Source organism: Heliangelus exortis, chromosome 26 (assembly GCF_036169615.1).
Source record: "Heliangelus exortis chromosome 26, bHelExo1.hap1, whole genome shotgun sequence".
Classification (NCBI taxonomy): Eukaryota; Metazoa; Chordata; class Aves; order Apodiformes; family Trochilidae; genus Heliangelus; species Heliangelus exortis.
Window position 1 is genome coordinate 5,820,764 of NC_092447.1, and position 22,083 is coordinate 5,842,846.

Consider the following 22,083-nt stretch of genomic DNA (forward strand, 5'->3'; position numbering starts at 1 on the left):
TTTTTTTCTTTTCTTTTTTTAAACTGAAATTATTCATCTCATTAACATAATCCTGAATTCACACCACTTGGGTCCTCCTGAACCACCATTGCCAGCAGATGCTTCCTTAAAATCCTGCAGGCAGGGAGGGACATTTCTTTCCCCCTCCGCTGGTCCAAGCCACTTTGCTGTTGGTCTCATTCCCTGGATGCCATCCAGAATGTGCTGACAAAGCCTTCCCAGTGCCAGCAAGAGTCTCGAGGGCTGAGAGGACTGGTGGAAACTGGATGTTACTGGTGCAGTGATGGGAGTGACACTGGGGATGTTCAGCCTTGCCTGGTGGCACCAGAGTTTGTGGTGGGTCAGGCAGGTGACCAAGGGAGGATTCTGGGGGGTGAGTTTGTGCTCAGCCTTCTTCTTTCTTCAGGATTGAGGTGTTAAAGGGCTCCATGGGTCACCCTGAGCTGTGCAAGGGACTCAGCTGGGCCCTTTGGGTGCACTGGCACCCTGGTGTTAGGGGGAGGGGATGTGACCATTTGGGTTCTGCTATAAAAGAAGCTTTAAGGCATCTTGTTAGCTGAAGAGCTGGCCCTTCATTTACACCCTGGCCTCTCCAGGCTGCAAAGGCTGCTCCCAGAACCCTTTTATGTTCAGAGCAGCTCAAGTGTAAATGAGAACAGAGCCCTCCAGAACCAAAAACAAAAAAACAAACAAACCAAAAAAAAAAAAAAAAAAAAAAATCTCCTTGACTGCAGGGTGTGAAGTGGGTCAAGATTGTTTGGGGTTGCCTTAAATCTCCTCAAGAACAGAAATGTTTAAGCTCTTCTCCTGTCACAGTGTCCATGGAAAGGAGAAGGTCCTTGCCCTGTCACACCGGTATCAGGGCAAAGGGGTTTTCCCAGTCCCCCTCTGAGCAGAGGTCTTCTCCAAGGAGCAGAAGAGCAAGCAACAGGCAAGGTCAAGGAATTCTTCTGGATGTCACTGATGGAGAAATGGCTTTGCCCAGCAGCCAGCAGGTTTCGCTGCAGTGATCATCCTGAATTTCATGCTCCATTGCTCTGGAAGAGGACACAGGGGTTTCAGTGAAGTGAGATAAATCTGGGTGCACTGGTAGCTGTGCAGGCTGGGCCTCCTGCTAGCAAGGGTGAAAAGGTTTCTAAGGGAAAGGACATTGGCCCATCTGGAGTGTAAATGTCTGGGGACAGTATTAATCAGGAGGGGAAAAAAAAAAAAAAAAAAAAAAAAAAAAGGCAGAGGGATTTGGCTGGAATGTTTGGAATGCTCACCAAGGTGTTCTTCTTCCATGGAATGGGTAATGAGGCCTCACCAAATAAATGTCTGGGGCTGGAAGGTGTTCAGATGAGGTGGGGAGGACATGGGGATGCCTGAGAATGAGGAGTCTGGAGATGGGGATGTGAGGAGCCCCCAGGAACTCCTGGCAAGGTCACTCTTGACCCTACTGATGGGAGTCCTGAGGACAAGGAGGTGCCCATTCCCTTCCCGGTGATGTCCCTGCTGCAGCTCCCTGGCCTCTTGGTGACTCCAGCCACCTGATCCAGGGCTGGGAACACCATGAAACCTGTCCCTGCCACCCCTGATGAAGGAGGGGATGAGGAGCTCTTGCTGATTCATCTCCTCTTCTGGTGATGCTGAACAACCCTCTCGGGAGCTTCCCTAAGCACTTAATCAGAGCCAAGGTTGTCTGTGGCATCTTAAGGACTTCTCAGGTGAGGCACATCCTTCCCTGAATAAAGAAGGCAGAAAAAGTGCAGGTGGGGAGAGGACACAGATGGGTTTTTGACTCTTACTGGCTGATTGCAGCCTGTTCCTGGGGGGGAGGCAGGAAGAGGTGATGCCTGCCTTGGTGCACAGCCTATTTACTGTCTTTTCATCCCTGGCACTTGGCTGCACGATCTTTTCAAGGTGAGAAAAGCTCTTCCTTGCTACAGAGGATGAGCAGGGAGGAGTTAAGAGACTCGACAGGAGTTGCAATGGACCTAATTCCCATTTCCCAAGAGAAACCCCCCACATTTACAAGCCCAAATCATCCCAGATGAATTCTGACCTCATATTCCTCCTTCACCCCAAGGAGAAGATGCTGGAAGAATCAGCTTTTGAATTCCATCTGCTATCACTTGCTGAGCCTGGTGGAACTGGCACCCCGTGAGAACCTCTTCCTCCCTTCAATTATGATCATTGCTATTGTTATGGGATAAATCACTCCTTAAGCTTCTCTCTTTCATTGCAAATTGTCCATGAAACACTTGCAATCTCTGCAGAGGGACGCCGGGGTTGTCAGGCTAAATCAGATCAGTAATCAAATCCAGATCCCATCTCCTGCTCCCTGGGATGAGTTATTAAGAGCAGAAGGTGTTGAAGGCAAAGGCAAGAATCTCCACAGGAGGGAAAAAATAATGTGTAGGAAAAGTTTTCTTCTACTTTGATCTCGGCTAAAAAGATCTGGAGCTCTCTCATATACATTATTTAGTCAATATCTTTTTTTTATTATTATTTATTTCTGTTACAGCTGCAGCCACCAGGTCCAGGTGTGCTTACACCACACAAAGTAGATACCAGAAAGCAAGGATGGAGCAGGAAAGCAGCTCCTTAGGTCACTCCTAAACCTGGATACAAAACATATTTGGAGTTCTCATTGTACAAAAAACCCCCCACACTTTAGTGTCTTGCAAAAATTACTCTGCAGAAAACCCTACAGCTACTGACAGGGCACAGCTGGTGAGCACCATTTGGGGTGTTGGCTGGGACATCAAAAGGGGAAATTTCCCCTCAGTCAACAAGAGATCTACATTTATCTTTGTGTTTTCCTTGATGATTTAGATCTCCTGCCCCATTTATTCCAACGAAAGACTCAGTTCCCCCCCACCCCATGAGCCCCTCTCTCCAGCACAGCCCTATAGGGAGAGGGCAGGACCTGCTGCACCTTTAATCTCCCTTTTAAATGCAAAATTAAAATTTAAAAAATGCCATTTTCTTCATTTGGAGGTGCAGATTCAAGGCTTTGATTTGTAGGATGGTTTTTTTTTTGTTTTGTTTTGTTTCGTTTTGTTTTGGGGGTGGTTTTTTTTTTTGTTTTTTTGAGTCTGTTTTGTCCCATTCCTTTGGGACTTTGCTTGACAAAGAATTCAGTGCTGCCTGGGCACCTTCTTGCTGTTCTGGAAGGAAAGAGGAGGATAGATTTTTATTTTAATAAAGTGACAGGGATGGAGTTGGGTGGCTCAGTGCAAAAATCCAGCCAAGCCTGAAGCTGTCCCTCCATCCTGGCTTCCATTTCTCTTTTGTTTCTTTACACCACTGAACACCAAAGCAGCAGCAAAGGCTTCAGAGAGCTCTGCAAAAAGGGAAAAGAAAAAAAAATTACAAAAAATTCTTCAAGCACCTGATTTCTGCAGAACCAGAGGAGCTGGTGGATGGGTTTGATCCCTGCTCCAGAGCAGAGGTTGCCATCGGCTTGGTCTGTCCCACCTCCCACCCCAACCTTTCCCTCAGGATTGGGTCTAAATGGGATTTCACCTCCCCCAGCCTTATCACAGCCTGCTGACAGCAGAGCAGTGCCCAAGGCTTATTCTTTCTCCCTCTTGAAAGGAAAAAAATAATGTGGAAATGTATATATATGTATGTATCTCCCTTTTTCCAGGTGCTGCAGCCTCGACTTTATCTTCTCCCATTTGCCCTTGTTCATTCTTCCAGGGGTTTGGGGGGCTTGGAAACACAACAGCTGTGTCACAACCCTGATTTGCAGGAATAAACCTCACAGGAATCACCTCTGGATTTAACCAGAGGATTTTTAGGGCGAGGATTTCACAGTCCCCAAGTACAAGTCCTTACAGGGGCCCCGTGTTTCTCCTTCTAGAAGAGATGAGATGCAAACAGCAGGATGCAGCCTTAAAACTCTTGACTTGCCCCATGCACCACTTACCCAGCTGCAAGAGAAATCCCCTCTCTTTTCTCCTCTCTGCTGGTAATTAAAATCAGCAGCTTCCTCTGTGCTTATCCTCACACCCAAGGCAGCTCCATCCCTTCTCCTGCCTCTCAGGGGATGGGTACAAACAGCTTTAAACTTCCTGAAAATAATAAAACAGGGGCTAGCAGGGTCATAGGATATAGACAGATGTAGGTAAAGACAATTATAATATAGGGATCAAGATAAAAATACAGACCTAGACCTAAACCTGGACATGGATATAAGTTGTAGATATAGATGATATAGATATAAATCAGATAGATGCAGGACAGTTAATCCTTTTTAAATTATGTATGATGTATATGATATAGGTATAGATGATACAGATCTAGGTCTAAATCTAGTTCTAGATCTAAATCTATATCTAAATAATATAGATAGAGAAATAGATAGATATTATATAGAGATATAGATGATATAGATAGGTGATAGATGTAGACATAGATAGAAATATAGACCTAGATGTGGAAATAAGCATAGATACTGGTGATATAGATAGATGATATAGATGATATGGATCTAAATCTAGATAATATAGATACAGAAATTGATATGTGATATAGAGATATAAATATAGATATATGGATGATATATAGATCCAGGAGACAAGCAAGCTGGGGGGATTGGGGCCCCTTTAGCCCCTGCTCAGTGCTCTGTGGGGACAAAAACCTCACCTACAATGTCCTGAGGAGGGGAGAGAAGTTGAGGTGTCCCACTTGAAGCTGCTGCAAAAGCCCCAGCTGGGACAAAAAGCATTTGTTACATAAATAGACATGGGAGATAGTGCCAAACAAATGAAAGTTATTAAAGGAAAGGAGATGGATGGAGCCCGAGGCATCCGTTTGTTTTGCCAGTGCCAGATTCCTTTCCAGAAAAAGCCCTTATCAATTCCCAAGGAATGGTTTGCCCTGTCAGGCAGGGTGTTAATGTTCTTTACAGCTCTGTTAGAGCCAGTGCAGTGACACCAATCTAAATAAGGGAGGAAGGAAGGTTTAATCAGCCTGTCACTGACCAGTTATTAACATTAGAGAACAAGGGCATTAAAGGAGAAAATTCTGAGAGGTCAGTTTGTACTTCAGGACAGAAGCCAAAAAAGATAAGGAGGAAAAGCAAGGAGGGGGACAAAGCAGGGGTCACAGCACTGCCTGCTTGCTACCATTCTGCCCCAAAAAAACCCTGGGATGGTGAGGACCAAGCACCAGACCCTGCAGGGAGGTGTTTTACCCCGAGCAGGGTCTCCAGCTGGAGCCAAACTTCCCACCATGTCCTTGGCCACGTTGTCCCCCCCTTTCCCAGAGCTCCCTTTCGGTCTCCACACCCCGGAGGCAGCTGCAATCCAGCTCTGCAAAGCCCTGTGGGATGAAAGCTGTGTTCTTAGATATGGTTTATCCCTTCCAGCCCCTGATGATAATCCAGGATTAGTCCTTCCACTGGATGATTATGTTTTGCCCACTCTCTTTGAACCGATGCTGTTCTGGCCCTTTTTTCCCCCCCACCAACCCCTCAGCAAAGTGGTTGCCAGGCTGTGATTTAAAGCCTGCTGGCAGCAAAGTCCCAAATCAGTCCCAAATCCAAGCAGATTCCTCAGTGACTTGATGCCCATGGTTCTCACAGCCCGCACCCAACCTTCTCCCTGCTCCAGAGCTCAGCACCCAAAATACCCTTAAAGGCAGCATAGGAACCACACAGAAATGCATTTATTCATTTCCTGTAATAAATAAGGAGCCACCTCTCAAATCATTTCTTCAAGGGGGAATGAAAAGAGAGGGGAATAAAAAGAAGTAAAAAAAAAATAAATAAAAGCAAGGAGTCAGGAGGGCAGATTTTCTAGTGTTTTGGGGTTGTTTGTTTGGGGTTTTTTTGTATGTTTTGTTTGAGTGCTTGAGGACTGAAGATTTGATTTGCTTTGTTTTCAAGCTCCTTATTCAGGCAGAAGCTGGCTCTGAGTTGTCTGCACTCTGGAGAATGGAGCTGGAGATGCTCTGCAGGGTGGCAGCATCTGTGGTCCTGCCAAAAGAAGCCTGGGAAAGGCCCATCCATGGGGGATGAGCACTTCAGGATGGAGCTTTTGCAGTGTGGAGCTGCCTCCAGCCCCAGCTCTGCTCCACAAGCCACTTTCTTGCCCCGTGCAGCCCTTCAGTGCTGGGATTTGGGGGTTTGTGAAGGCTGAAGAGACTCAAGGACAGGATGTGCATGAGAAATCCTGGAGAGCAGCTTCTCCTCCCTTTTTATCCTCTTTTTTCTGTCTCCATATATCTAGGACCCCCCTCAAGTCCTGCCATGAGCTTTTCCTCTGTGGCTCACACTGTTTTGCCAGCAGATCTCTCTTTTTTCCTCCTCTCCCCTTGTCCCAGATGCCCAGAGAAGAAAAGCAAAAAGCAGAAGCACTTCCCAGGATGGATCAAGCATCCAATCTCTTTGGCCCAGCATTACACCCCCAGTGGAGATTTGGGGAGAAAACAAGGGTGCTAAATCCATAGCAACTCACTGGAAGGTGGGGAAAAAGTAACTCTGAGCCTCCAGTCCCATCTTGGCCTCTCTGGTGGCTCTTCCTGCAAGATTTGGATGGGTGAAGGATGGTTTTAATACCCAGCCTGCTGCAGGGAGATTTATTTGGTGAGAGTTTGTGTTCAAGCCAACCAGCCTGGGTCCACCTGTTAAATAAAGAAATTCTGGAAGTTGGGTTCACCCCAAGGAGCATCAGAGGGGAGAAAGGGAGAGGGATGGATTTTATTATTGCTATTAGTATTGCTATTATTATTGCTATTATTTTTGCCATTATTACTGCTATTGTTATTATTATTGCTCTTCTTTTTATTAATTGGGTAAATGGAAAGCAAAACCATTCTTCTTCCTGGTCCCAAGGCCCTGTTGCCAGGGCTGGCTGGCAACGAGGGAGCTGCACAATAACAGCAAATTATAAATCATTGCCTTTTGTTTCCCCATTGAATGCTGAGACTCTGGGACCTGCCCTCCCTCACCTTCCCATGAATGGGGTGATGTGCAGGAGGAAAACAGACCCTGACCCCAAACCCAGTGGGGGTGGGGGGCCGTGTCCCCCCCTGCAATGTCCCTTCTGTCCCTTGACATGTGTGGGGTGACAGAGGAGGGATGAGCCAACCCACTAGCAACACAAAGTCTTGGATTTGGCTTCTTTTTCTTCATTAGAGCTGATTACACTAATTGACGTGTTTGTTTGGGGCTGGGTATATTTTGTTGTCCTTTTCTTGCTAAATTTTATTTTTCTTTTTGGAACTAAGACAACGCATTTGTTGGCAAACAGTTGGAAGAGCTGGTGCTTCGCTTTTAAAAGGATTAACTGCAGCAAAAAAAGGGCTTTCCAGGAGAAAACTTCCTCAGCCTCCCAAGGAATCGCTGGTCTTGCTCTCATTCCAGTATTTAAATTGGTTAAGCTTTGTCAGGAAGAGAGGTAGGGATGGTGGGAGCTGGAAAATACAGGATGTGTTACCCAAAGATGCTTCCCCCATCCCTTGGATGGAGTCTCCTCCTGGATGGAGCACTTTGGCTGCTGAGCTGCTGAGGTTTCCAGCAAGACACACACTCACCTCTAAATATCCCACACTTTATTCCCTTAAAATGAAAATAAATTTTCCCCTTGGATTAAACATCTAAAGGTCGAGTAAATCAACCCCTGTGGAGGCAGAGAGAGAGGGGACAGGAGGGAAGCAGGAGAGAGGGATGTTGCTGCTGGCTGTGAACCAGCCTGGGCTCCTCATTCTGGGACACAAAAAAAAAGGGAATCAGCAAAACCCTGAGGCATCCCCTAGTGCAACAAATCAGGAGTTTTCTTAGGAAGAAGTATTTCTGAAATGAAGGTGATGCTGAGACATGGGAACATCACACTGCCAGGAGCAAAATGCCTTTGTTCAATGAGATTTCTGTTCTGTAGACCTTATATATGAAATTTTAGGGTTTATTTTGGTCCAAAAGCCTAAACCTGAAACTGTTTCCTAGAAAATAAGCAGGAATACAAGCAGACTCTGCCTTCCTCCTCCCCTGGGAGCATCCTGCTTCCAGCACCATCCCCTCTCTCTATCCAAAAGGCCACCAAGGAGGCACCTCCAGAATTAGGACCTGGCCTTTAATCACTTTGCTGAGTGTGTTTCAGTTCTCCTGAGTTCAGCATCTTTACAGCCTGGCTCCATTATTCTTTGGGTTTCATTTATCACACAGCTCAGAGGAAAGCTCAGAGCTTTGGTTGGGGTGGTCGACCCCAGGATCCCAGCATTTCTTCCCATGCCTCATCCATACTCCATCCCCCTGCTCTGCAGGAAGGCCAAGCCTGGGCAATTTCATTTAGAAAGTGAAGAAAAAAGCAGCAAGAAGAACATGAATATGTGATGGGAGCAGGGCAGAGGTTGCTGCTAAATGTTCTCAAAACAAAGCATTTGCATTCCCATGGATGGGGTCCTGTGGCCTAGCTGCCTTCTTCCTCTCTGCCCTCAGGATTGATCCCACCAGGAAATCTTCCTCTTAGGACTTCTCCGCGTGGAGGGATCCCCAGATAAAAGTGGGGGGGTTCCATGCCTTTTGTTGGCCTTCTCCATCTCTTGATGAACCAAGCAAGATTTTCACCATCCAGCTCTCCTGCCAAATATTCCTTCCACCTCCTGCCTCCCCATCCAGTATAAAATCAGCTTGAAACACCCATGCATGATTAATGAAGGGGTCTCTGGTGGTGTTTCAGGCTGAGGTTTGGTGGCAAGTTGCCTTGGAGCATAGAAAATCCCGAGGAAATGCTTTGGAAGGAGCTTCAAGGGTTGGCATTGCATCTGGACACCAGGCTGCTTTCAGTCCTGGAAGGGGTTAAGGCTCAGCCAGCAGCTCCTCACCACCTGCTCTGACAGATCATTAGCAGGTTTGATATCTCACTTTTGTCAAAATTTCTTCGCTAAGAATTAATTCTGATTTTTTTTTACCCACATGAAACCATTAGCCTGGCTCTCCAGAGGAGCTGCTAACGTGTCCTCTCACCTCACTCCTCACTCCTTGCAATTCCTTAAAGCTGCTACCATCCAGGCCACTAAAAGCAAATCAATTAAGCCCCAAAGTACCAAGAGCCACTGGGAAGAACCCAACACATCCTTCCCAAGCCTGTGAAATCTCCAGCTGGAGGGAAAACAGGTGGAAAGCAAAAGCAAACACTGGCCCAAGGTCCCTTTTCTTTTCCACTCTCTTCATCTCAGGGCTCCTGGCTGTGCCAAACCATCTCTAACTTTTCAGGTGCTTTATGAGAGGAGAGGACACTTCTCTCTCCTTATTGACAAAGGGAGACATTAAATGATATTAAATTCAGGTTGGACATTAGGAAGAAATTCTTCATTGTGCTGAGCCCCTGGCCCAGGCTGCCCAGAGGAGCTGTGGCTGCCCCATCCCTGTTCAAAGCCAGGGCTGGTGGGAGGTGTCCCTGCTTTAAGGTCCCTTCCATCCTGTTATTCTGTGATTTTATGATTTCATCATCCCTGTGTGGGTTTTTTTCTCTTTGTAGGGGACTGAAGAGGTTTTCTTTCCCCTTTTCAACTGAAACCCTGCCTCATGCAGCCCTTCCTCTGAAGTCAAACCCAAGCATCTGCATCAAAAAGCAAACCACAGAGCTTGCTGGCCCTCAGATTTTAGAACAGAACAGTTGTCTCCATAGAAACTCACACTTTTGTTTTCCCAGCCCCCCACCCCCTCCACTGTTTTTTTTATTTTCCTCAGTTCAGAGCACCAAAGCATGGAGCAAGCCAAGGGTTGAGGGAAGAGCACCCATTTTAGGGATCAGCATTGCAGGTAGGATGCTGTTTGTGCAGCACATATTTTGGTGCTTTTTCTGGGCAGAACACCTCACTTCAGTTAAATTAAAGAGATTTTTTTCCCATTATTTTTTGAATGAGGACTCCCAGGCCATGAATCCAGGCTGGGCTGTCCCATGTCTATGGATTCCCAGACTGATCCATTCAGCTTTATGTTGGAATTGCCTTAAAGAGAGGTCAGCCTCACTCCTTAGGGTGGATATCATGAACCTGGGAGGGTTTCTTTATGCCCTCAGAGCTGCTCCTAAGGCAGAGCTCCCCATGGGCTTGGGCAGCCCTGAAAACATCATACCTATGGGACTGAAGACAAGACTCCACCTTCTCAATTACTGGGTTTTTTCTAGAGCAAAATATCTTTCCAAAACTCAAAATCCCATTTTTCACATCCAAGCCACCTAAAATGCTGCAGCAAGGTGCTGAGAAATAAACTGTGACTGCAGCACCAGGTCCCTTTCCCAAGTTCTTTCATCTCATCCAGCATCTCACCTCTTTTCTCCAAGAATTTGGCACTGTCCACCTCTTAGGAAAAAGGCTACAAGACTGTCACCTGGTGATGAAAATAGGTTTTTTTAGCAGCTAATAATTGGCATTATCTCTTCTGCACATCCCTCAGGTCATTATTAAGGGTGTCCCAGTGCCTTTGGGGTTTTACCTGGTTCTCTAAGGCAGAAATTTCTATCCTTAGCTGATGTAGGCTGCTTTCTTCTTCCCCCAGGAACCTGTTTTCCAGTGCTGCCATCTCTGCCACGTATGAATTTAATGTACACACACACAAGTCTGGTTTCTAAAGCCTGGGTTGCTTTGCAGGATAAAAGCTGCTGTAAATTAATACCATTATCAATATGCCCTGAGTATTGCTGGACTTCCTAATTATGCCTGATGACATGCTAAATGACACGAGTGAAGTTTAAGGTCAACCACGGAAACGTATTAGCAGCAGCTTCTGCCTCTTAAGGAGATGGATGGAAACCACAAAGTGGGGCTGATTCTCTGACCTGGCAGCTGGGCTTGGACTGGAGCTTCACAGCTCTGCTCCACCTTGCACAAAATGTTCTGGAGCCACCTCATTTCTCTGCTTTAAGGAGTTTGCTGTGGCCCTTTCCTGGCAAGTGATATTTACAGGTGAAAATGCAGGGTGATATTTAGAGGTAAGTGGTATTTATAAGTACATATGCAGGGAAATGTTTACAGGCAAGATACTCAGGGGTAATTATAGATCAATACTTCAAAGCAGAGTAAATAGAGAGGTAAAAGACCTTTGCTGGGATGTTGCAAATAAATATTTATATCTAGCAGATGCACAGCAGTATGCAGTGGCTAGGTGGAGGGGAGAAAGATGAGAATTTAGATGGAGCTTCTTCCACGAGGAGGAGAGGCTGAACCATTAGCAGCACGCCCATAACTCAGGAGCATCCCAGAACCACCATCACATCAGCCCCATGCTCCACCAAACCTGGTGCCAGCTTCCCAAAAGCAGCTCCTGCAGAGCTGAGTCAAGAAGTGAAGGTCAGAGAAGTCTTTTTGGTTTTGGTTTTTTGTTTTTTGTTTTTTTTTTTTGTGTGATCTCTTCCCATGCCTCCTCCCACTGCCCAACACCCAGGTCGAGAGCCGCACTCCGCCTTCCCCGGCTCCTCCGTCTCGCCCCATCCTCCTCTCCCCAGCCACTGCTTTGTGTTTGACAAAGTTCAGCCAAGCAACGAGCAGCCTGGAAAGCCCTGAGATCCCCTAGAAATCCCCATCCAATTTATCAAGTCAAAAAATTCAGCCGGGTGGGAGCTAAGTGGGATGAAACTCTGATCAAGGCGAGAGATTACGGCGGAGCCGGTTGCACAAATCACGGCGCTGGCTCGGGGAGGGTGAAGAGGAGGTTTTTTTTTTTTCCCTGAGCTGGAGATAAGAGCCTGTTGTTGGTAAATAAAAATGCTGGGGAATGGCGTGTCTGATCAGTGTCCGCTCCCACCAGGGCTTGCAGGAGCTGCCAGCATTATTTCCAGGCTTTTCACCCAGAATACTAAAGGGCGTTCGGAAAGGCGAGAACAAAGCTACAACTTTATTTGAGAGCAAAACAAAAGCAAACAAATGCATACCCAGAAGACTGAGTATTGAAAGAGAGAGATAGACTATTCAGCCACTGTCTGAAGCAGCTCTTGGACAGCTCTTGACTGTTAAAAAGTTTCCCAAGGAGCAAATGAAGGGGTTTTGTGCCTTCGTTTGTTTATTTGCAGGGAAACAAAACGAAGCAAAAGGATTGCTGAAGCCTTTAGGAGTAAATGACAACAAATATCCCCTGGCCATGAAGATTGCCAAGAGGGGAAAAAAAACAGTCACATTATTTTGTAAAGTGCCTGAGTGATACTTTTGGGGTCTCCAGGTTTATTTTCCAGAGATGAGCTCTTGGACCTCAAATCCCAGGTTGGGCACCAGGTTGTGTCCCCTCTCCCTGGAGCCCTCTCTTCTTGTTCTGAGGATGTCAAGAGGCCCCTGATCCCCTGGGATTTTATTCCAGTGGCATCGCCTCCTCAGTGTTTTGGAGGGAAAAAATGCAGTTTCTCACTTGGCTTCAGTCTGTCTTTGCCTTCTAAATATTTGTTCCCATTCTGCCTTGCTCTGAGGGCTTAAAGAGCCCTTTAGTAGCTGGTGTTTTCTCCCTGTGAAGCTACTTAGACATGGTAATCAAGTCACCTCTCTGTCTCCTTTTTAATAAATGAAGCAGACAGAGCACTCTACAGCGTTGGGAGGGTTTTTTGCCAGCCCTTGACTTATTTTTTGTGGCTCTTTCTCAGCCCTGACTTTACTGGCAGAGCTCACACAGGGCATGGCCACCAAATCTCCCCATCCCTCTCTGCAGGTATCAGGGTCAGAGATCTGCCCTCAGCCTCACTGAGGTCTTGTAGTTTCAAAACTCTTCTTGGTCAGATACTTCAGACAATCCAGCTCATTAAATTAAAAGAAACACTTTAACTTTACTGCCTATAAAGCCCTTGGCTTCCTGATGGCCACTGCTCAGCCAACATCATAACCTAATTTTTCTTTTTTTGTTGTTTTTTTTTTTTTTAAAGTAAGAGATAATAATTGAAGATTGGGTTATGAACTAGCCCAGCAGCACAAGTTATCATATTACACACCATCAAAATTAATTAAAACTGCCTTAATCTCTAACCTAGGCAAATAGTGTGGGCTCTCTGGCCCTGCCACAGCATCCTGACTGAGAGTCTCCCCTTCTGGATGTCTCCCTGCAGCAAGATTCTGGAAGATTATGGAATCCAAAAAGCTCCTGCAACCTCTCAGAACAGGTGCAGGAGCTGGAAAAGACTGAACTCAGTCTCTGTAATTTGGGGATCACATTTCATAAAACACAGGGACCCGTTTGTTATATCCTGGGGAGATGAGGGTGGCCATACCCCCATAAATATGTACAAGAACCCATCCATTCCCTCCCTCTGCTTTCAAGCATCTTGCCAGCATCCTCTTGATCATAATTGCTGCTGCACACTGGGTTTATATCCCAGACAGAAAAATATATTTATAATCTCTGGGACAACCTCTTTGCCAGCTGGGAAGTTCAAAGCTGCATAGATCACCCTTTGGGTGTCACCTCCTGTCACTTGACCTTTACAGAAGAATAAACTGCAGCCATTTCTCCGCCTCATTTTGCACCTATTGAGGTGAAACCTGGGGGGTGTTTGAGCACAGGGTGGGTTTTGCTCAGTTTAGAGACTTCAGGGCGACCACGGGTGAGTGAGAAAGCACAGAGAGGGGCTTAGTGAGGAGCTGCTGCCACGGAGAACTTTTAGAGGGTGGGAGAAACACTCAGAGAATGCTGCTGCTTCTGCACAGCTTCCCTGAGAACTCTCAGGGGCTGCAGGATTCCAGGTAAGAAAATCCCTCCTGATTCCCTCCCCTGTCCCTTGGGACTGTTATTCAGCCTATCTCACCCCAACCCATTCCACCCCATCCCAAATCTCCAGCTTCTTCCTTCCTGCCCTGCTTTCTACATTCCTGAGGACCCTTCCATCCTGCAAAATCTGCCCTGAGTGTAAAGGACTCCAATTTGGATTTTTAGGATGGAAGAGGGAGAGCAAAAGGAAAAGGTGGTGGGTTTTTATTTTTATTTTTCTTCTCTCTTCCTGAGAACAGCAGGAATTGGGGAAGGATTGACTTGGTGCTATCCATCAGGACAAAACTTTCCATCAAGAAGTAAGTAAGAAAAATAGCAGCTGGGGAAAAAAAAAAAAAAAGTGAGAAGCCTGGAAGGAGAGAAACCCTACCAAGAGCTGAAAATCTCCTTGGAGGCCAGCAAAGGATTTTTGGGGAAGGATTTGGCAGCACGGAGGGGGAAGGTATGAAGAAATTAACTGTTATCAAAAGAAATGAAACAGGTAAAGGGGAAGGTGGGAGAAAAGCCCAGGAAGAAGCATCTTGGGTGGGTTGGAAGAAGCATCCTCATTTTAAGGGTCACAGTGACACAGAGAAAGCCCAAAACCATGGGGACTTCAACATCCATTTGGTTTTGGTTTTCTTTTTGTTTGGTTTTTTTTTCAAAATCCCAGCTCAGGTGCCCCGGGAGGGAGGGAGCTGCAGTGGTTTGGGGTGAGGAGAGAACAGAAAACATCTTCAAAGAGCTGACAGGGCCCAGTGGGGATGGCAAAGCAAACTTTTTCCTGAATCCCAGAGGAGACCCAGCAGGATTTGTTGCAAGCCAGGAAAGCACAGAAAAGCTGATGGAGTGAGGCTGACTTGGAAGGCAAGGACCTGCCCTGCAAGGACAATGAGGTTTGTTACCAACCCTTCCTATCCCCCTCCTGGTTTGGGCTGGGGTTTTGTGGTTTAATCCATTCCTGGTGCTGATGGGCTTGGGGGTTGCCCAGAAGGACACAGCTCAGCAAAATCCATCCCAAACATCTCACTTGCTTTGGGTCCCCTCCCATTTCTTCCCAACCCAACCCCTGCCCCTTTGCATTCTGCACATTCAGCAGATGAACCCTTCTGCACAGAGGGGGCATCAGGGAATTTACAGCTGCTTTGTCTTGAACTCACAGGTAGTGTCAGTTCCTGCATTTGGGATTGCCCCGATCCCAACCTTAAAAATCCCATTTCAACTCCAGAACCATCATTTGAAGATTATTTTTCTCCCTCTTTCCCTCATCCCCACCCACCACTTGCCTCTCCCACAGCCAGGAAGTGTGAAGAGGGCTTTTCTTCCCAGCCACAATTCCCCTTCTATCCAGTAACACCCAGGCACCCAATTAAACCCAATAATCCTATAAACCTGCCAGCAATCAAACACACTTCTAAAAATCAAGAGCGGCAGGGACTTTAAATCAATACATCCAGGTAACAACTTGCAGTTTGCAGCAGCTTCTGATGCTGCATTTGCTGCAGCCCCGTTTTAGAAACAACAAAAATTCCCATTTGGGGCTCTCTTTTTCTTTTTCTTTTTCTTTTTCTTTTTCCTTTTCTTTTTCTTTTTCTTTTTCTTTTTCTTTTTCTTTTTCTTTTTCTTTTTCTTTTTCTTTTTCTTTTTCTTTTTCTTTTTCTTTTTCTTTTTCTTTTCCTTTTCCTTTTCCTTTTTCTTTCCTTTTCCTTTTCCTTTTCCTTTTCCTTTTCCTTTTCCTTTTTCTTTTCCTTTTTCTTTTTCTTTTTCTTTTTCTTTTTCTTTTTCTTTTTCTTTTTCTTTTTCTTTTTCTTTTTCTTTTTCTTTTTCTTTTTCTTTTCCTTTTCCTTTTCCTTTTCCTTTTCCTTTTCCTTTTCCTTTTTCCTTTTCTTTTCCTTTTCCTTTTTCTTTTTCTTTTTTTTCTTTTTCTTTTTCTTTTTCTTTTTCTTTTTCTTTTTCTTTTCTTTTTCTTTTTCTTTTCCTTTTCCTTTTCCTTTTCCTTTTCCTTTTTCCTTTTCTTTTCCTTTTTCCTTTTTCCTTTTTCATTTCTCCTTTTCCTTTTTCATTTCACTTTTTCCCTTTTCCCTTTTTTATGGTTCCTCCCTCCTTTAGCTACCCCAGAGCAGCTTCCTGAGCAATGAGACCATAAAGGAGTGAGGGGAATCAAGAGGTGTTTGGAACTGGTGTAAAAACTGGCAGCCAAACCCTAAGAAAACACCACAGCCTGTGCTGTAAGACATTGCCCTTCTCTCCACTGGGGATGTGGGAGGGATGGATGGTTTGGGATAGGTGTTATCAGTGATTTGGGGTTTGGGTTGGGTTTGGGTTTGTTTGTTTGCTTTGGGGTTTTTTTGGTTTGTGTGTTTTTTGTTTGTTTATTTGTTTTTACAGAGGGGGAAAAAATCAAGAGGTTTTCATTTCTGAGCTGCTTCCCAGCACCACCTGAGAGCTCTGCCAAGTTCAGAAATCTTTTCTATATGGCCTGGCACAAGAGAGGTTGGAGATGTCCATGGACAGGGGAGGTGATGGATGCTGAGGAGGATCAGTGCCTTTCATCACTCTGCTGGGAAGAGAAGAGTCACCAGTTTCGGGGCCATTCATCACCTACCTGACTTGCTGGGTTTATTCTCTGTTTTCAGGGAGATTTCACCTCAAACAAGTCCAGCTTGTCACCTCTTGATGGTGATGCCTCCTGGGGACTTCAGGGAACCATGGCTGCTTGCAAGGAGGAAGGAAAAAGGAAAAAGGAAAAAGGAAAAAGGAAAAAGGAAAAAGGAAAAAGGAAAAAGGAAACCACTTTGGTGAGTTATCCAGGCATTTGGGCTGCCATCACCAAATCTGCAGAAGGTTGAGAAGCACCCAACATCTTTGCTGGCAGTTTAAATCCCCCACATGCAGCAGCAGAGAAGTATTTTAAGCATATTCAGTGCTTTAACAGTTTTATTTGGGCTGTATTTTCGATGTCCCTTCACCTGGAAATCCAGAGCCTTCCATCTTCAGAGCCCAAATGCAATAAACACAGCAGTAGCCATTAAAAAAATGCCTTTTCTTCTGACCTAGAGCAGCTTTTTTTTAAAAAAAAGTGGATGCAGAGACTTGCATCTTGCCAGGAGCAAGCTGCTTATCCATACGAGGAACTAGCACGTGCCCTGAACCAATGGGTGGTGAAGTCCCTTTACTTTCTTATTTTATTTTATTTTTTTAAGTCCTTTCCAGCAATAAACCACAAGCTTGAAATTAATGACCACTTTGTGGGGAGAAAATGTACTCATTGACCTGGGATTGAACTTCAGCCATTTGAGGCAAAACATTTGCTGCCACTGAAATGTTCCTTTTTTTCAGGAGTGGTGGAACAAACCCCTTGATCTTCTGAATACAAAATGTTCTTAATGCCAGTGAGTTGTGTCATCTCTCATCCTCAGAAGTTCATTTTGGAAGGGGGTGGGAGAGGAATGTCCAACAGGTTTTTCATTCATTTAATACCAAAAGGCAGCCAAAGAGAATCTCTCCTGCGAATTTTCCGCGTGGCTGCAGCTCCAAAATATTATCAAGTTGGTGGAATAATGAGCCAGGTAACCCCCAAGTTGAGGAGCTGAGGATCTGCATCCCAAGACCCGTGGTCTCAGCATCTCTTTGGTTAAAGCATAAGCCATTTTCCCTTTTCACAGCTTTTTTTCACAGCTTATTGCTCTTTCTCATGCTCACTCCAGATGAGCGAGGGGTAGGAACCCACCCCCCAGAGATCCCTAAAGGTATCAGGAAGGGGATCCACCTCATCTGCCAGGGGAAAAAGATATAAATCTGTCATTAAGGGGTCCTGTTTCCTCTCTTAGCTAATAGGATTACTCAAAAAATGTTTTAAATCAACCCCCTCCCCAAAGCCTGCAGTTGGTTTTTAAATGAGGCTTTTCTTGATCTTTCTGCTGGTTGTTGGCTCCAAGTCAGCGTCCCAAAATTCTCTGGGGTTCTCTGAGCCAGATTGCTTGGAAAAAGGGGGTGTTGAGGGGTGGGGGGGGTCAGAAAAGGACTGATTTTCCATCTCAGCAACCAGGGAAAGCATCTTGTAGGCTGAAGCCTACAAGATTTAGCACAGGAGGTTTTGGTGCTGATCCTGAGCTGCTCCCAGAGGAGGCACCTGGGAGAAAGAAAAGATGCTGAAAAATCAGCAGGATTGGAAAGCAAGGCCCAGAAGTAACCCGGGGGCCAGGGAAAATGCCTTACTGTGGAAGACTTAAAGATCTTTGCTTTTTTATCTTATCAAGAAGAAGAATGAGAGTGACTTGATTCTCCAGGAGAAAACACTGGGCATGGCAAAACCTCTTTAATCCATCAGCCAAAGGCACAAGAAGAAGCAAAAGCTGGAAGCAGAAGCCAAATCTATTCAAATTAAAAATTAGGCACTGGCTTCTTATTTTCCTTTTTTCCTTTCTCCCCCCCTCCCAACATGAAGGATTAACCATCAAACCAAACTCTCAGAGAAAGAGCACCCTTCTCCAGCACTGCAACCACCAGGCCAGGCCAGGTGAGGCTCACCAAAAGCCCAATATTTGGGGTTTATTACCTCGATTTGCAAGGCTGCAGATATTTCCAAGCCCCATCCAACTCTCCTCCTCCCTCGGAGCCCCCTGCCAGACTCCCAAGTTTGCCACTTCCCAGCCCCTCTCTCTCCTTGCAGCCCACAGATGCATCTGATCCCCACTGCAGATAATGACAGAAAATTACAGTGTAATAAGATAATGGGATTTATTTATAGAATTTGCTTTCCAATCACGCCCACACGATATATGTATCCACACAGGCACATACACACAGCCCTTTCTATGTATATTTATTAGCTCTAAGTGCTTGGCTTTGTGGAAGCAAAATGCCACCTGGGGGATGTCGAGATGCTCCCAAGTGGCTCCATCCCAGCTCGAAGGGTGCTGGCACATCACAAATAGTCCTCTCATCATCATGACAATAACACCATCTTTCCATGACACTTTTATCTCAAAGCACTTGGAAAAAATTTAAAAAAAAAAAAAATTTAAAAAAAATGGAGAGAAGGGAAGGGAGGGCGAATAAAATAAACGTAAACTGCTAAGCAGATCCCAGTGAATGCAGCCATGAGGACTGCAATGCCATGCCAGATTTATCCAGAGACAAATCCTGTCTCCAGTAGAAACAAGCCAGGGAAATTTAAGGAGGCAGCATACAGTTAGCTGAGGGTGGTCAACCCAGCAAGACTCCTGAGGAACTTTCTCCTCTTTCTGGGTTTAAGAGAAGTGAAGTGAAGCAGGTTGCTGGGTCTCCAAATCCCAGCATGAAGAAGCCCAAAAAGAGGAGAGGGAGGGGTGATGAAGAACCAGAATAACCAAATTGAGGGGTTTGCAGGATTTCTGGGGGTCTGGCTGGGTTATCCAGGGCACACCTGAGCATCATGGGGTTATTAATGACTGCTAGGCTGCTTCAGGATTTGCAGTCTTGGAGGATTCATCCTCCTGCCACGAGGCCACTGAAAATTATTTTTATTTTCTTATTCCTGCATCCCAAAATCCATCTGGAAACTGAGGACAGAAGCTGTTTGTTCAAAAGGCAAACAGCCCAATTGCCCCTGCAAAATAACCCTGGGCCTTAAGGAAGCAGCAGCCACTGCCATGGGGATATTTGCAGGTGAAGTTCTAGCAGAGTTGCTGAATCTTCAGGTTGCTGCTGCTCCAAGGCCCACCAACAGCCTTTTCTGGGGGAAACCAGCTTTTTTTTTTTTGGGGGGGAAAAAGGCCATTTTCAGCAGTGGTATCCATAAATGCATTTTTTCCATGTACTTGGCTAAGATAGGGATGTACAGCACCACGACAGGATTATTCCTGGTTATCCCAGGCATGGGGGGATGGCTATGGGTGAACATCCCTGCTCAGCACCCCAGAGCATGTCTTCCCTTTCCTGTGGGGAGGTGTCATTATTTCCTAAGGGCTGCTGAGCATCTCCACTGAGCTCTGGGGAAGATCAAAGCCAAGCTCTGTTCAGGAGACCTCACCTCTCACCTCTCATGACTCAATCAAGCCATGACCAAGCTTTCCCAGCCCACCAAGGAGCTGCTTTCTGGTTGGTGTGGGGGATGCCAGGCTGGACACTGCTGCCCTTCACCACCCCCTTGGCCTCCAGCATCCTCAGCTCAGCTTTGCTGCTGGGGAAACTGCCAGGGTTTGGGTTGGTTTTTTTGCTTTTTTTTTTCCCAGAAATGCAAAGAACTAAGAGGACTCTGATCATCTTTTATAGATGCTGTTGCCTCAGGCAGAAAAGCCAAAGCAGTTTCACTCCCCCTTTGATTTTGGCACTTTTAACCAGAGAGAAGAGAAAACCCCTCAAACAGACCCCAACCTGCAGGCACCAGGGCCAAGGTGGGTGCTGGAGGGTGCCCCAACCATCACTTTCCCTTCACCCCAGCAATGAAAAACTCATCAATGACATCAGTTTGGGGGCTCTTGCCAGGCTGGGGTGAAGGTGAGGGACTGGCAGAGGTTTCCTCTCCCAGAAAATGCAGTTGTGCTCCATATTCAAATGGCAGTTTAATGAACCTTTCCCCTTCTCCAGCAACTTTAGCACATCATTAAAGAGCAGGAATGAATAATACATCTAGCAGTTGGATTAAGCTGAACTCCAGACCCAACTTAGCTTCAAAAGGAGGAGGGAAAAGAGGCTGCTGGAGGACGGGGAGGTGGATGAGGAGCTGGAGATGTTTCAGCTCTGATGTGCTGAGCAAGATTTCCATGGTCCTTCCCAGCAAGCTGAACTCCTGTCAGTTTAACTCAGTGATGAGCAAGAGCTGCTCTTATCTGAAGCATCCCTCCTCTTTTCCTTTCTGGCCTGCAGAAAGAAAAGGAATACATTTAATTTCTTTTAATTGTTTTAATATTTTTAATTATCACTCCCAGCAATCTCATCCCCAGGGTGCTGATCCTCATCAGCTGAGCCAGGAGCAGGCTCAGGCTCCACGTGTGCATCTCTTCCCATCCTTAAAAAAAAAAGAGAAGCAAATTGGGTTAAGAGAAAGGGTCCTGATCCAGGTCACATCATACCTCCCCAAACTCTGGGCCAAATTATCCCATTGCTAAAGAGGAGGGTTCATTAAATCCATATGGATTCAATGGTAGGCAGGTGGAGGTTTGGCTGCTCTTGGAGGCAGGGTCTGTGCCCCTGGCACCCAAGGGTGTGGGAAGCATCCTAAGGAAGGAAAATTTTTCTTCAAATGAAAGCTCATTTAAACCAGAAGGAAAAGGGAAAAAAAAAAAAAATAGGGCAAGCAGGAGGCCAAATCAAACCATCTTTGGTTGAGGATGTGAAGCTGACCCTCCCCAAGGGAAAAATAAGCAATTAATGTTGAAAAGATTCACAGATTTTGATGTCAGGGGCTTTTTTCTTATCTGAATAAACTGTACTCTTCAAATGTGGTCTTTATTTCTATATTTTTGCCATTGATTTCTTTTTCTCTTCTTCTTTCTGATTGTTATATTTTGGATAGTGCTTACTGATGTGAAAAAGCCATCTTGTGCTGCTGATAAGCCTGGAGATAACAGCAGAAGGTCAAGGAACGGATGAGGAAAGAGAGGACAAGAGGAAAAAAAGTTTCAGCGTCTCCAGCTCCATCCTCACTCCCCCCCCAGACCTGCAGAAAAATACCATTTAGTGGCCCAGAATGGTTAATTAGAAAGATTTTCCCCCAGGACCAGACTGGAGGAAGAAAGGAAGGAAAAAATTTAACTGTATTTCCTCCTTATCTGATCTCAGTCATTTTAATTTGTGCTCTCTTTGAGGCTTCTCCTTTTTGTCTGTGTGTGTGTGTGTTGTTCATCTGCTCCTCTTGTGTGTGTGTCCAGCTGAGGAATGGATGACACTGCTGGAAAAAGGGAGAATTTTCTTGTCTGGCCCAACATCCACTTCCAAGGGCACACAGTGTGGAGGGAGCTGGTGCTTTCAAGGGGAGGCAAGAAGAAAGAGAGAAACCTTTTGTTTATCAGACCTTAATAAATTAAATTTGCCACCTTGTCCCCATCACAAAGCAAGAGTAGCCTCATCCTTTCTTATTTTTTCCCCCTTCCATGAAAGGGAAGCTGATCCCCAGTGGAGCAGAAAAAGGAACTTTGGGGTGGGAGGCTTTAAGGAGAGGATGAAGGGAACCACATTGGAGACCTCAGGATACAAAGAGGGGGCCAAGAAACCCCCAAAACCCAGAGCAGTGACACCCTGAAGCTTGGAGGAAAGCCCCTTACTTGGTTTGAATTGTATTTTTTATTTTTTTTTTCCAATAGCATTTCCAAGAAGCACTTTGATAAAATGGCAATTAATTGTGCCTACCTTTCCTGGAGCAATTAAGGGACTGCTGCACTTAGGGAAGAGCCCAGATGGAGCCAGAAAAAGGTCAAAGTAAAGCAAAGCCACCTTAAGCTTAATTG

At 45.7% G+C, this 22,083-nt stretch overlaps 1 long non-coding RNA gene across 1 annotated transcript; it reads right to left on the reverse strand.

Moving 5' to 3' along the window:
• Positions 1-736: 736 nt before the first annotated feature.
• On the reverse strand, positions 737-4,754 carry LOC139807787 (uncharacterized). The gene is made up of 3 exons (XR_011730679.1): positions 4,636-4,754; positions 3,917-4,061; positions 737-1,037 (listed from the first exon to the last, which is right to left on the reverse strand). It is a non-coding gene; the product is annotated as an uncharacterized lncRNA (long non-coding RNA).
• Positions 4,755-22,083: the final 17,329 nt, after the last annotated feature.